Here is a 7066-nt window from a genome sequence, read left to right as displayed (position 1 = left end):
CTATGACATTTCACTGTTACTTTTGCCAGTGAAAAATAGTAATTTTGACTTCAGCTTCACAAGTTTGGGTTGTTATCATGTTATATCATTCTGCACATGGTGATCACTGCGTAACTAAAGGCTGGTTTCATAATACAGGGCAGTTTACCCCATAGCTGTCCTTGCCCTCAGCTATCTGGCCCAGCACCTTGGTCAGCTTTGAGTCGCCTGCTGCAAATTCCAGCCTGAGATGTCAGAGCTGGTGTTGGCCACTAAGGAAAGTCACTGCTGGTGCTCCTTTACTTTGCTGCGTCAGCTCAAAAATTTCTGTGGCTACTTGGGAGAAAGATGGAGCAAAATTCTATATGCAGATGCAATATTCTATGTACAAAATTCTACAAAACCTCTACCATACAAAAAAAAATAAAATACAAACCCTCTATATGCAGCATGAAATATTGCATACGCATATAGAGATAACTCTACATAGATTATTGTATACAAAGCTCAGCCCTGAGCCACCAGGAATTGAGATAGTCTGGAGCAAAACTTCAGCTAATATAAATTCAGATAACTCCACTGATACCTCTCCTCAGCATAACTGTGTGGTTCATGCCAACAGAGCTCCTGAAAAATCTTTCACTTTTAAATATTTTCAAAAGTCAGAAGCTGTCTCTAGATTCAGAATGTTTAACACAAGGGATCAACGTTGGGAGCTGTCAGGTCATGTATGTCTGGTGAAATGTTAGCTCTCCAGCCCTGACACACACTGAAGAATAGCTTAAAAATAAAAATTTCCAGATCAGAATATGTTAACAACCGATTGGGCCTCATCATCTGTTATATCAGCTTAAAGTTAGTGTAGCTCCATTATTTTGCTGCTCCACCTGTGTCAAACCAGAGTAACAGGGCAATAGCTGCTCTTTCACCAGGGACTAATCCACTGATACAGCGGTGCACATAATTCTGCACATCTCTCTTCTTTTAAATTCAACTATTCGACTGGAAATTGCATTTCCATTGAAAAGTCTATTACTATATTGTAGTGCAATGAATGTATTTTCATTAATTGTGATCCTCAGTCTCTCACTTCCGTTGCCTTTTCTTTGGTGACATTTTTTCTTGTCATGGAAAGGTCATGACATTTCAAGGTGTTCACTTCCCGAAGCATGACTCCTTGAAGTAATGAGATTCAGTTGATCTGTCAGTAAAAATCTGCCACAAGTGAAAACAAGCCCAGCAAAAGCGAAGCTCAGAAGCATCAACTCATGGTCACTCCCGATGGGGCTGATGGTTGCTCACAGTGTTATTATGTGTTATTACAAGATTGCCCAGAAAGGACAAAAGAAACATGATTATATGTCACTGAGCACTGTTATTATTTGAACTCCTATTTTCAAGCATCCCATTAATTTACATAGTGATTCAAGCTCAGATAAACTTTTCTGTGCTTTAACCTTGAATGATGTTGCATCAAAAATTATTGGAAAGAGATTGTCGGTTCCTTAATAAGTATACATAGATTTCAGACAGCATACATAAGTTTGAATTTTCCTGACTGAAATTTTTATGGCTTTTTATGGGTGGTTGTAACTAAGAAGAGTAATACTGAGGACTTTAATCTCAAAGGTAGGTCCTTTTAATGCTGGTATCTCCAGAATGTAAAACCATAGTACAGTAATTTAAAAGTAGATTTGGGCCTGATTCAAAAAGTTCGTTGTTTTCTGTCCCAATTTTCTTACTGCAGAAAAATTGCATAGGGTTTCCATTTTGATTTAGCAGTGTTTTGTATTCACTTTTTCACTTGGGAAAGGCTGCATCACTTTATTTTGCAAAACTGTGCTCAGCCCAGGGCAAGCCTGAAACTAACCTTTACATCTCCCTTTTGTGCCAACGTACGCAGAAGTGGTAAGCCATCTTCTGCAGAGAGAAGTGTGCTGTAGTCTTTTAACTCCTACACAGATTCCTATCTAGTAATATTTGTTAAATAATCCTTGCTGAGAATTCCATTGTCTTATTTCTTGAGTTTTGAGATTTGGAGGGCGAAGTCTCTACTGATGGTTTTGAGCATTCTTCTGCATTCAGTGGACAGTATAATAAAAAAATAGTTGCAGGCTCTGTCCAGAAATAACATCCCATCAGGTAAGCTGCCTCGATGATTAACCTAGAGTAAGAGCAGCTTTGTGGTGCTGGAAGAAAAACGAAGAAATTGCTAGAATTTATTTTTGTTTACCATTATTTTGACATAACAAAATCTATTAATTCTTTTGCTTTCTCCATTAACAAGTATTATTTCTAAGTAAAATTGACACATGCTGAGTGCTCTGGTCTTAGAAGGACAGTGAACAGGTATATAGGGCAAGCAGCAGATCACTGAGAACCCATTGCTTAATGCTTTAGACAGAGAATCTCTGAACGATTCAGGCTGGAAGAGATTCAGGGGTTTTTAGTGCATTTTTCTAAATGATTTCCTTAGGGTCTTTTCCTTCAGACTTCCAAGCAAATGCATACATTTTAGATCTATGCAAAGAAATTTCCTGCAGCTGGAATTAGCTATACCTCATTAGCAAGCTGGGAGGAAACCTATGGTTTTAGACAATATATCAAATTTAGCCCTGCACTATATTTTTTTCTAGAAGCCAATGGGAGTTCAAAACTTCTGGCAAAATATATTGGCATTTTACAAGCAAAATTTTCAGATTGCCTTACTTCCAGTTGGATTTATGTACATACTATGAATAAATTAGACTAAACCATTGCAAGGTCACATTAGTTTGCCTTTTTTTTAAAAGAGAAGTGATCCCATTGCAAAACCAAGTCATCTCACAGCCATGGGAAGGCAGGATGACATTTTCTAAGTGTCACTACTCATCCATCTTTGCTTCTTTCTTGCTTAAGGTCTTTTTAGTTAAAAGACCTGTAGATTCTGAAAGTGATGTTGAGATGTTATTATTTTATTAATTGTGTGTGAATAATTGACAGGGTGCTCAAAATCTTGTTTCCCCAGATAAATGTAAACATCACAGCCACTGATATATTTTCATGTGTTTTAGAGAAAAGTGAGATGGAAGTATCTTGAAGATTAGCCTTTTTAAAAGCAATTTATGTGACCACACTTCCTATATAGTAATGATAGTAGACGATTATTGCTTTCCTTTGAACAGAAATTTACATTTTTAGTACAATTGTCAGGACTTCGTAAAGGAAATAAACCATTCTGGTTCCAGGCCCATGTTTTGTATAGAATTAATGAGGAATGTTGGTGGAAAATTTGGAAAATGGTGTGAATGACATGGGAAAGATTTATTATCTGTGACCAGTTCCACCTATAAAACAAACGCAAGTCCATAAAAATGACACCATTCTGCTAAGTGTATTTCTTATGAAATCTGCTTACTTCAAAGATAGAGATTAAATACTATGGACTAGGCAAAGGGTGTCTAATGGAACACAGAGATTTTTATTTCCCTGGGACTGACTTAGGAACAACTCAGGATATAATAAATGAGATGAGGAGTCATGGCTTCTAGGTCTTATTGCAAGACTTAGTTACAGTAATTCTGTAAAAATTCTGTAAATTCTGTGTGTAAACACTCTTCAACTTTTTTCACATTGTTCACATCTACATATATGTTTATAGACCTATATTGCATCCCTCTCTAAGTTTCAGATTTCCATGCTGAAGAGTCCCAAACTTTTCAAACTTGCACTGAACTTACTACAATTCTCTGCATTTTCATCTGGAAGGAACGATGGGATTACAATTGCAGTAATCCACATTGAAAGCACTAGAGCCTTGTGCAAAGGCTGAGAAGTTAGTGTTTTTTATCATAAGGTTTTCCTCTTTTTTTTTTTTCTTTTTTTTTTTTTGCCACATCTTTATGATTATAGTAGTAGTAATAGTATTTTTTTCCCAGTAATTCATAACATCCTATTTCACTGTTTTTAACTTGGCTGAGAAATGAGCTGGTATCTGTATAGAACGGTCTATGATGATTCTGGTATCTCTTTTCTATATGACGGTGGATAGCATACTGCCTGTTGCTGCATAGGTACAATAAGGGTTATTTTCTTCCACGTGCATTACTTTTCACATAGGAAAATGGATCTTTTGCTGAGACTACAAGAAATGCAGAGATTAAATTCAGAGAGCTCCTATCCTATCTCTAAGGGTTCCTTGCAAGCTAAAGGTATGAGGACAGTTAGTGCCCATGCTGTGTGTCTGAGACAAGGAGACATCAGCCTCCCTATACAGTGAGCCAAATTCAGCCCGCATGTAAATAGGTACCTACCATTCTGGAAAGATTATTATGTTTTTGCTGAGTTTGGTCACTGTCATCTTGAGCAAATTTTCTTTAGTCATTAAAGGGCTCAAACATGTCTCTTGCATACCAGGGCTTTTTATACAAAACATTCTGGGACTTTTGAAGGGAGTCCTGAACATCTGCTGCAACCAGTCCCATCGCTGTTCCCTCGTGGAGTCTCTCTTAGCCCGGGGCTGAGGTTTCTGTGCTCATTTCCAGTAGTTCACGTAAGTTCCCTCACTAGTTCATTAGAGGCTCCTAAGGTCATTTAAATTTTACTTATTCATAAAGGAGGAGCTGAGGCATTGTCTGGGATAAAACACAAAAAGAATATTCTGAGAAAATACAGGACCTATCATGCCTTATACAGCCTGGGTTTTATTATTTAATTCCTATTTGTAGGGAGATATCCCTAAAGGCTTCTACTGAGTGAGTATCTTTTTGTGTTAAGTCAACGCTGGAATAAAAGCCTGTTCAGAGATGCTGATTCTTTAATTGACTCTCCAGTCACTTTTCTTTTGTGGATCTTTTTGTGTTCTGATATAAACTTTACGTGCACTATTGGTCAGTAACATATGTGGAGAATGTCTTGAAGAAGTGCAATATCTGAGCAGGCGTTAATTAATTATTGATGCTTTTCTCCACAAAGTTTAATTCCCTAGAACATAAACAAGTAAGAAGAAAATCCATGTACGCAACTTCTTAATTGCACAGAAGGAGGAGAGATCTGAAGTTGTGAGAGACATCAGCGTGCTTGCACACACCGATCCATTTCAAGCATTCTCCAGGAAGTCTGGAATATATCAGTGAAGAAAGTGCAGTACAGATAAAGGCTTTCCTAGTGCTTACATTCAGATATACATGGAATGATTTCTCATCATTTTTATTAAAGTCATAGAAAAAACATATGCATTGACCTCTTCACAGGCTGTGTGTGCGTCTACACAGCAAGTGAATTCAGTGACATACCTCCTGACCTTGCCTTTGCTGAAGATGGAGAAGATGGTGTTTTCACATACTCAGCTGTTTGATTTCCTTTCCACTAGCCATAATTAACATTTATTGAAGCAACATTAGGAAGAATATAAATATTTCAAAGAAGCTAATTGCAGCATCCAAAACATCCTCCAAGCTATTCGTTTAATGAGGATGTGCTTTGTTCCTGCAATAGTGTAACATTAATTTCATCAAGCAATTAAAACAAAACAAAAACAGATACAGTGGAGAAAGATGTGGTTTTTCTCCTGTTTACAAGAACGCTTACTTGCGTTTCAGTGAGTTCCTTGTGCAAAGGTAACCACCATAAGCTATGTAAACCTATAAACTGAGATTCAAGCTTTTGCAAGAGAATTCGCTCTTTCAAAATTCACACAGATTTCAGTTGAAATATTGTCTTCGTATAAACTTGAGATCAGGCTTAGTGCAAATGTACTTTTTTGTTTAAAGTTATATTGTTTTTTCTAGTATATGGCTAGGAGGATTACAGTTATGCCCAAATCGGTTTACTGATATATCAGAAAATACAAAATTACACTGATACTCTTACTAAAAAGGCATAATCTAAAATGAAATGCCTTTCATACTGGGTTGGAAGCACTGGAAGACAGTAACCTGCTTCAGTCAGAATTCAGATAATGCAACTCATGGCACAAAAAGCACTGCATGTTTAATGGCTACTGCTTTTGCCCATTAACAGGAATCTGCTGAAAACAAAATTCAGGTTTCAGATGAAAGACTATGGAGCAATACAAATCCAAGCCTAGAAAAAATTATTAAATGGTGTTTGTTGGTTTTGTTTGGTTTTTTTTCTAGTAAACAGAAGACCAAAATTTTTCTACCTGCAAAATTTTCTCACCATCCTAAAAATATCTTTTAATATATTTTTGTGTGAGCAGACTCAGCAAAATCTTTCAGTCTGCGGTATTAAAACACACTGCACAAAAATGCAATTTCTGGGCTAACCAGAACTCTTTCAACTGAGAAGAAAGCTCAAGATATATCTTTTTTTCAATATTCTTAAAGCACTGTACTATTTAACAGGTGCAGAATGTTTACAGGTATCTCACTCTCAAATTATAAAAGACTCTAATTTATCTTATGTCACAATCTATTAAATATTTAACAGGAAGATAGTAATTACAATGCATAACAAATTAAATCCTTAGGCCAAGGCTCAGGACACCGATTCATGCATTTGAATCAAGACAGATTAGGGAGATACCTTTCAGTACTGATGACCTCCCATTTACAATAATGTCTTCTGAATAAATGTCTTCTCTTTTTATTAATAGAAACCAGAACCAAATGCTGTTCTTTGATTTGGATTGTTTTGAAACAACTCTTTTAATTAGGTAGATATAAATACAATAAAATATACAAAATACAGGCTGCTTTAATTTATGTACTGGTCTGATAACTGGCTTTCCATTGGCACAAGGGTTAGCTCTATTCCCGGTCGTGTTAAGGAAAGCTTTGCTACTGAATCTGGTAGAGAAGATACTTCTATTACTAAAAGAATTTTATAGCATCTTATCATGCTGCTTGGTAAAGCTTTCAAAATTTTGATGGCCTGTCAAAGCATCAGGGTGGCAGAGCACAATTTGTAGCACATACAACTGATAAGGGTAAAGGCAAAGAGCAGACAGCAGCGCTGTGGTTATAAATTAAATTTATCTTTTGTTTCACAGTAACAGCCACTGCTTTTGTCAGGCAGCTTTATTCTACCACCCATCGTTCACCCCGCAGCCAAAACCCACTGAAATGGTCAAAAAGAACTGAATGTT

Source organism: Falco peregrinus, chromosome 2 (genome assembly GCF_023634155.1).
Source record: "Falco peregrinus isolate bFalPer1 chromosome 2, bFalPer1.pri, whole genome shotgun sequence".
Lineage (NCBI taxonomy): Eukaryota > Metazoa > Chordata > Aves > Falconiformes > Falconidae > Falco > Falco peregrinus.
The sequence above is the reverse complement of the archived record's forward strand: the minus strand, read 5'-3'. Positions refer to the sequence as shown.